At 36.1% G+C, this 6,000-nt stretch overlaps 1 protein-coding gene across 4 annotated transcripts in view; it reads left to right on the plus strand.

Annotated features, from left to right (window-relative positions):
- GRIA2 (glutamate ionotropic receptor AMPA type subunit 2) overlaps positions 1-6,000 on the plus strand; it is a 149,839-nt gene that overhangs the window by 136,189 nt on the left and 7,650 nt on the right.

Raw genomic sequence — 6,000 nt, forward strand, 5'->3', positions numbered from 1 at the left:
AGCATAAAAATTACCAAAAGATAAGATTCTGTGAATACTACAAGCATTAGCACGTGATATGGTTAGCCTTTGGATCACCACCCAAATTTCATCTTGAATTGTAATCCCTATAACCCCCGTAATCCCCATGTGTCAAGGGAGAGTCCAGGTGGAGGTATTTGATTCATGGAGGCGGTTTTCCCCATGCTGTTCTTGTGATAGTGAGTGAGTTCTCATGAAATCTGATGGTTTTTTAAGTGGCTCTCACCCTTTGCTCGGCACTTCTTCCTGCCACCTTGTGAAGAAGGTACTTTGCTTCCCCTTTGCTTTTCGCTGTGATTTTAAGTTAAATGAGTCCTCCCCAGCCATGCTGAACTGTGAGTGAGTCAAACTCTTCCTTTTATAAATTACCCAGTCTTGTCCAGTTCTTTATAATAGTATGAAAACGAACTTATATAACATGACTCTAGTTTGATCACATTTGAGAGTAATTTCAAAACGCCAAAGAGAGCTCTGAGACTTAGCTTTACTTCTGGTGGATTAAAATGCTGCGACGGCCTCTAGTTTATTCAAGCCTCAATTTACTTATAAATTATATGTAGATATTTACTGGATTGCTCCAAATTTTATAATATTGTTAAGTGAATTTTTTGTTTTTACCAAAACATTTTTAATCTAAACTCTATGCTGAGGATTTTTATGGTTTAGTGTATATACACATCTATTGAAAATTTGGATATCCAGGTGTTATTCTTGGTTCTTCTGTGGGCTAATGAGTTATGCTAACTTGGGAAAGGTAATCTTTTTTAATCTTGATTCTATAATAAATGGCTTAGATTGTAAAATTTTTAGATTTTTAAGATTCATTCTAGTACTAATCATTTGAAAACCATAAACTGTTAAAAATACTTATAATTGGCCGGGCGCGGTGGCTCACGCCTGTAATCCCAGCACTTTGGGAGGCCAAGGCAGGTGGATCACGAGGTCAGGAATTCAAGAGCAGTCTGGCCAACATGGTGAAACCCCATCTCTACTAAAAATACAAAAAAATGGCCAGGCATGGTGGTGGGCGCCTGTAATCCCAGCTACTCGGGATGCTGAGGCAGGAGAATCACTTGAACCCAGGAGGTGGAGATTGCAGTGAGTGGAGATGGCGCCATTGCACTCCTAGGCTGGAGTGAGACTCCATCTCAAAAAAAAAAAAAAAAAAAAAAAAAACAGTTATAGGCGGGGCGTGGTGGCGCACACCTGTAATCCCAGCACTTTGAAAGGCTGAAGCCGGTGAATCAACTGAGGTCAGGAATTTGAGACCAGCCTGACCAGCATGGTGAAACCCTATCTCTACTAAAGATACAAAAATTAGTTTGGCGTGTTGGCGGGTGCCTGTAATCCCAGCTGCTGCGGAGGCTGAGGCAGGAGAATTACTTGAAACGGGAGGCGGATATCACACTGAGCAGAGATCGCGCCACTGCGCTTCAGCCTGGGCGACAGAGCGAGACTTCGTCTCAAAAAACAAAACTGTCGGGGCGCAGTGGCTCATGCCTGTAATCCCAGCACTTTGGGAGGCGGAGGCGAGTGGATCACTTGAGGTCAGGAGTTCGAGACCAACTTGACCAACATGGAGAAACCCCTTCTCTACTAAAAATACAAAATTAGCCCAGCGTGGTGGCGCGTGCCTGTAGTCCCAGCTACTCTGGAAGCTGAGGCAGGAGAATAGCTTGAACCTGGGAGACGGAGATTACGGTGAGCCAAGATCGCGCCATTGCACTCCAGTCTGGGCAACAAGAGCAAAACTCCGTCTCAAAAACAAAACAAAACAAAACACACACAAAAAAGCCTTATAGTTGTAATTGTTAATAAATACCATTTACATTTTTAAGAAGCTGAGAAATCACATCATTTTAGTGTTAGAAGTACAGTTTAATGTGAATCTTGTTAATATTTTAAAATTAGTTTTATTTAAAATGATAAATTAATCATATAAAAATTTTCATGAAAACAAATCAAACTACTTTTCTATAAATTGTTTTATTAACTGTAACTCTTTATAAGCAACTAATTTATTGTATTTTAATAAAAAACTGGGAAACACTGTGAGGTTTTATATAAAATGTCATGATTACCTCGTGCATCTGATTTTAATTATTCGAAAAATATTTTATGCTCACTTGATTCATTACTTCATGGAATTGAGTTTGAATACAAATTTTTTTTAATCCCAAAACTGAAACCTGACATTTTAGTAAAGCTTAATGTGCAAAGGAATGTCTAGAGAAATATTTTTATTGACTTTATTCAAGTATTTACCATTAATTTTTAAATTTCATATATGTAATATATGATGTAGTCTTTGTGTAAAATAAAATTAATATGTAAGCAAAACCCATTATCTTTAGCCAAATGAATAAGAAGTAGTAAGTCAGTGGACTTAAGCTCTGTGAAAATCTTTATTGATACGACACAACTTTATTATTCAGGCATGCTTAATTTATATGAAATGTTTCTTCAACAATGCTAGACAGTGAGCATATTTTTCCTTTGACTCTTTGAGTGGATATTAATATGACACACTGTTATTTTCTGTGAATTGTTAGTTGAACTGATATGCCTATTAATAATACAAAACCATGGAAAGAGATATAAATAGCTATGTTCAAAGAAACTTGACTTCTTAAGAAACACAGAGAAGTCAAAGTATGCACCAGATGAAACTATAGGCATCATTTTTCTCCTCATCGAAATGTGATGGCAGATGTTGTTACTGGTGCACTGGACGCTGGCAGTCTCCCAGGATGGAAATCAAGAGAAACTACCAATTATAGCTACAAAAATAAAGTTTATTAGCTTGTGCACAAGGGACACATCACTGAGAAAGGGAAAGGAATGCTCCATGAGGGTAGTGTGTATGTTAGTTTTATAAGATCTTTCTATAGGGAAGGATTCTATCAGGACTTTCTAGAGCTTGGGCAGTGGCACAACATGCTACATATATCATATGTAGCGTTAGCATTTTAAATCTTCCCCCCGGGGAACTATTTTTAGCATTAAAATAAGAAAGGGGTAACTATAGGTTGGAGTTTAATTCTAACTGTGCATGCAGTGGCTCCAGGGAAGTCCCTAACTTTCTGAAATAAAAACTTACAATTAAGAGCTTCTTGGGAGTTTTGTTACTGATTGACTGAGAGTTAGATAAGCTAGAGCTTGAGTGAGGAGCTTTTATCCTTTTTCTCCAGCCCATATTAAAACAGGGAGCCAACCAGCCTGCTCATCTCAGTGTCATCCTGAATAATTTCATTTCACTTTATTATGCTTGCTTAAAGAATGATTGTATTTGATTTAACATGTAGCTTCAAAATACAAAGTCTTCCAGCCAGGCACAGTGGCTCACACCTGTAATCCCAGCACTTTGGGAGGCCAAGGCGGGTGGATCACCTGAGGTCAGGAGTTCAAGACCAGCCTGGCCAACATGGTGAAACCCTGTCTCTACTAAAAATACAAAAATTAGCCAGGCGTGGTGGCAGGCCCCTGTAATCCCAGCTACTAGAGAGGCTGAAGCAGGAGAATTGCTTGAAGCCGGGAGGCGGAGGTTGCAGTGAGCCGAGATCATGCCATTGCACTCCAGCCTGGGGGACAAGAATGAGACTTCATGTCAAAAAAAAAAAAAAAGAAAAACACAGTCTTCCTTGGCTTAGCTGTATGGGATACACACACATATATGTAGGATATATATACACACACACATATATATGTGTATGTGTGTGTGTGTGTACATATATATATAGAGAGAGAGAGAGAGAGAGTTTAAATTTCTTGAAAAGCAGCATGTAGATTTGGGGAAAAGGTAGAAAATCAAGGTGCAGTTATTCCTGAGAAAGACTTGTAACTCTTCCCTGGGGCCATCTTGACAGAAATGATTGTCAACCCCTTTGTTTTCCTTTTGCATTGCATCATGTTCTTCTCTGGACCAGCATTCAGATCAGTATTACAGATGATGGGAAATTATGTGGTTTATTTTAAAAGTCTGTATGGCTTGCCTGTGTTCCCTTTTCTACTTTGGTAATATTTGCTCAAATGTAGATATTGCTTGTGAGGGTGGAGATCATCATTACCTGGCGTTCATCTCCAAAGTCCACACAAAGGGGCTAATTGAGGCAATTCGATTTGTATTTGATTTGCATTTTCTATACAATTGCTTAAATTATCTGTGTGCTTTTGGTAAAACAATGTGTGCATGTAACATGAAATTGCTGGATTCCAGAATTTTAACAGGAAATGCTATTAATAACAGTATCTTAGCTGACCACATGGTATTACACTATTTTTTAGTGTATTTGTAAATATATTCTAAGAAATAAGTAGTCAAGACGCTGGAGTGGATCTAATGATTGTAGTGTGCCTTGATCCCCAGTGCATCAGGTAGACCATTAACATATGAATTAGGCCAAACTAAACATTGTCGCCTACATTAACCTATTATGTTGGCGCAAAAGTACTTGTAGTTTTGCCGTTGAAAGTAGTGGCAAAAACAGCAATTACTTCTGCAGCAACCCAATGAAAAATAACTATAATTTATCATGTGTCTTCTTAGATGAGAAGCCCAGAAAAGAACTTTACTTTGCCTTTGGAATGTTTTTCTGCTGATTACTTTTTTACTTTTATTTTTTATTTTTGCTATGATTTTGGAGAAAATCAAGATTTCTAGGCATCATTTTTATTATTTAGTGTAACACTTTTTCTGATATGTTCAATAGAAAGTAAATACATATATTCTGAATTGTCACTCAGTAAGAATGTCATCAGATTCCTCCAATTCTTGTTTTGAAAGTAGCTATGAAATTCAAATTAATAAATGTCTTGTCCTAATGAATCACAGTTTTCAACAGAACAGTATTATAATGTTTATGAATTGTCCTATTTGTCTACCTTTGGCTAAGTATGTTCAAACAATAGTTCTTGAAAAGATATGGTGATGAAAACATTTTGTTAACTTTGTTTAAAAAGTGAACAGTAGACTAACAACTGAGAGTCAAATGAATTAGCTAATTGAGGAAAAAAATGTCTATCTTACAGAAATTCTGACTTATGAAAAAAGTTACTTTCAGTCTGATTCAGTATCATCAATGTGTATTTTAAAGTCTTAGATAGTTTATAGATGTTATTAATCTACGATCACGTCATAAAATCATGCTCATTCTAAGAATATGTCATATATGTTATAATACATGTGAAACCCCCTTATAAAAAATGACTGATTAACAGAACTTGTATGTCTAGGTGACCTAACATACCAGGAGCAATATATCTTCTAAATGATTCCAAGCTGCAAGGACAGTTATCAATAGCTCAGACGAAAGTAGCTAGGTCCATTTTTTTTTTTCTAGATTGTATTTTAAAGTCCTTTCATTCTTGGAAATACTATATTTACACTTAGAGAAATATTCTTAAAATCAGTGGAAAATATTTTATGAATGAAACAGAAAATGGTATTGCTACTTTTTGAATTTTCTCTGAAGGGCATTCATATCTATGAAGCATTTCATGTAATATTTTAATGTCTCAAAATTGATATTTTAAACTTGGAAAAACTGACATTTAATGGATGATTTGATAAAACAATTATGTCATCATTTTGAATTCTTCTTTATCAGCCTGTGGTTTTGTTCCAAAATTGTGATATTGACATCATGTTTTTATGAGAATTCATATTACAAAAAGACTGAGGTTTAGCAAGATTGTTTACTATTTAATCAAACTCAAATGCTATAACTAATCTTTCAATTTGGTTGAGAATATGAAGGCAGACTATAGGAGAAAACAAACAAATAAGCAGTTTCTACATTAGGCAAAATTTCAGATAAAGCAAAAACGGTTTATCATTCCTAACCAAATCACAAAATAGCCAATTGGCATACATTTATTAAGAACCTACTATGTACAAAGTGTCACGCTAAACATAGCTGGGGTCCTAGTAAAATTTTCAGTCTCATAGATATGCTTTTACAACAGAGAGAAAGCTTGATT

The sequence above is a fragment of the Macaca mulatta genome, chromosome 5 (genome assembly GCF_049350105.2).
Source record: "Macaca mulatta isolate MMU2019108-1 chromosome 5, T2T-MMU8v2.0, whole genome shotgun sequence".
Taxonomy (NCBI): domain Eukaryota; kingdom Metazoa; phylum Chordata; class Mammalia; order Primates; family Cercopithecidae; genus Macaca; species Macaca mulatta.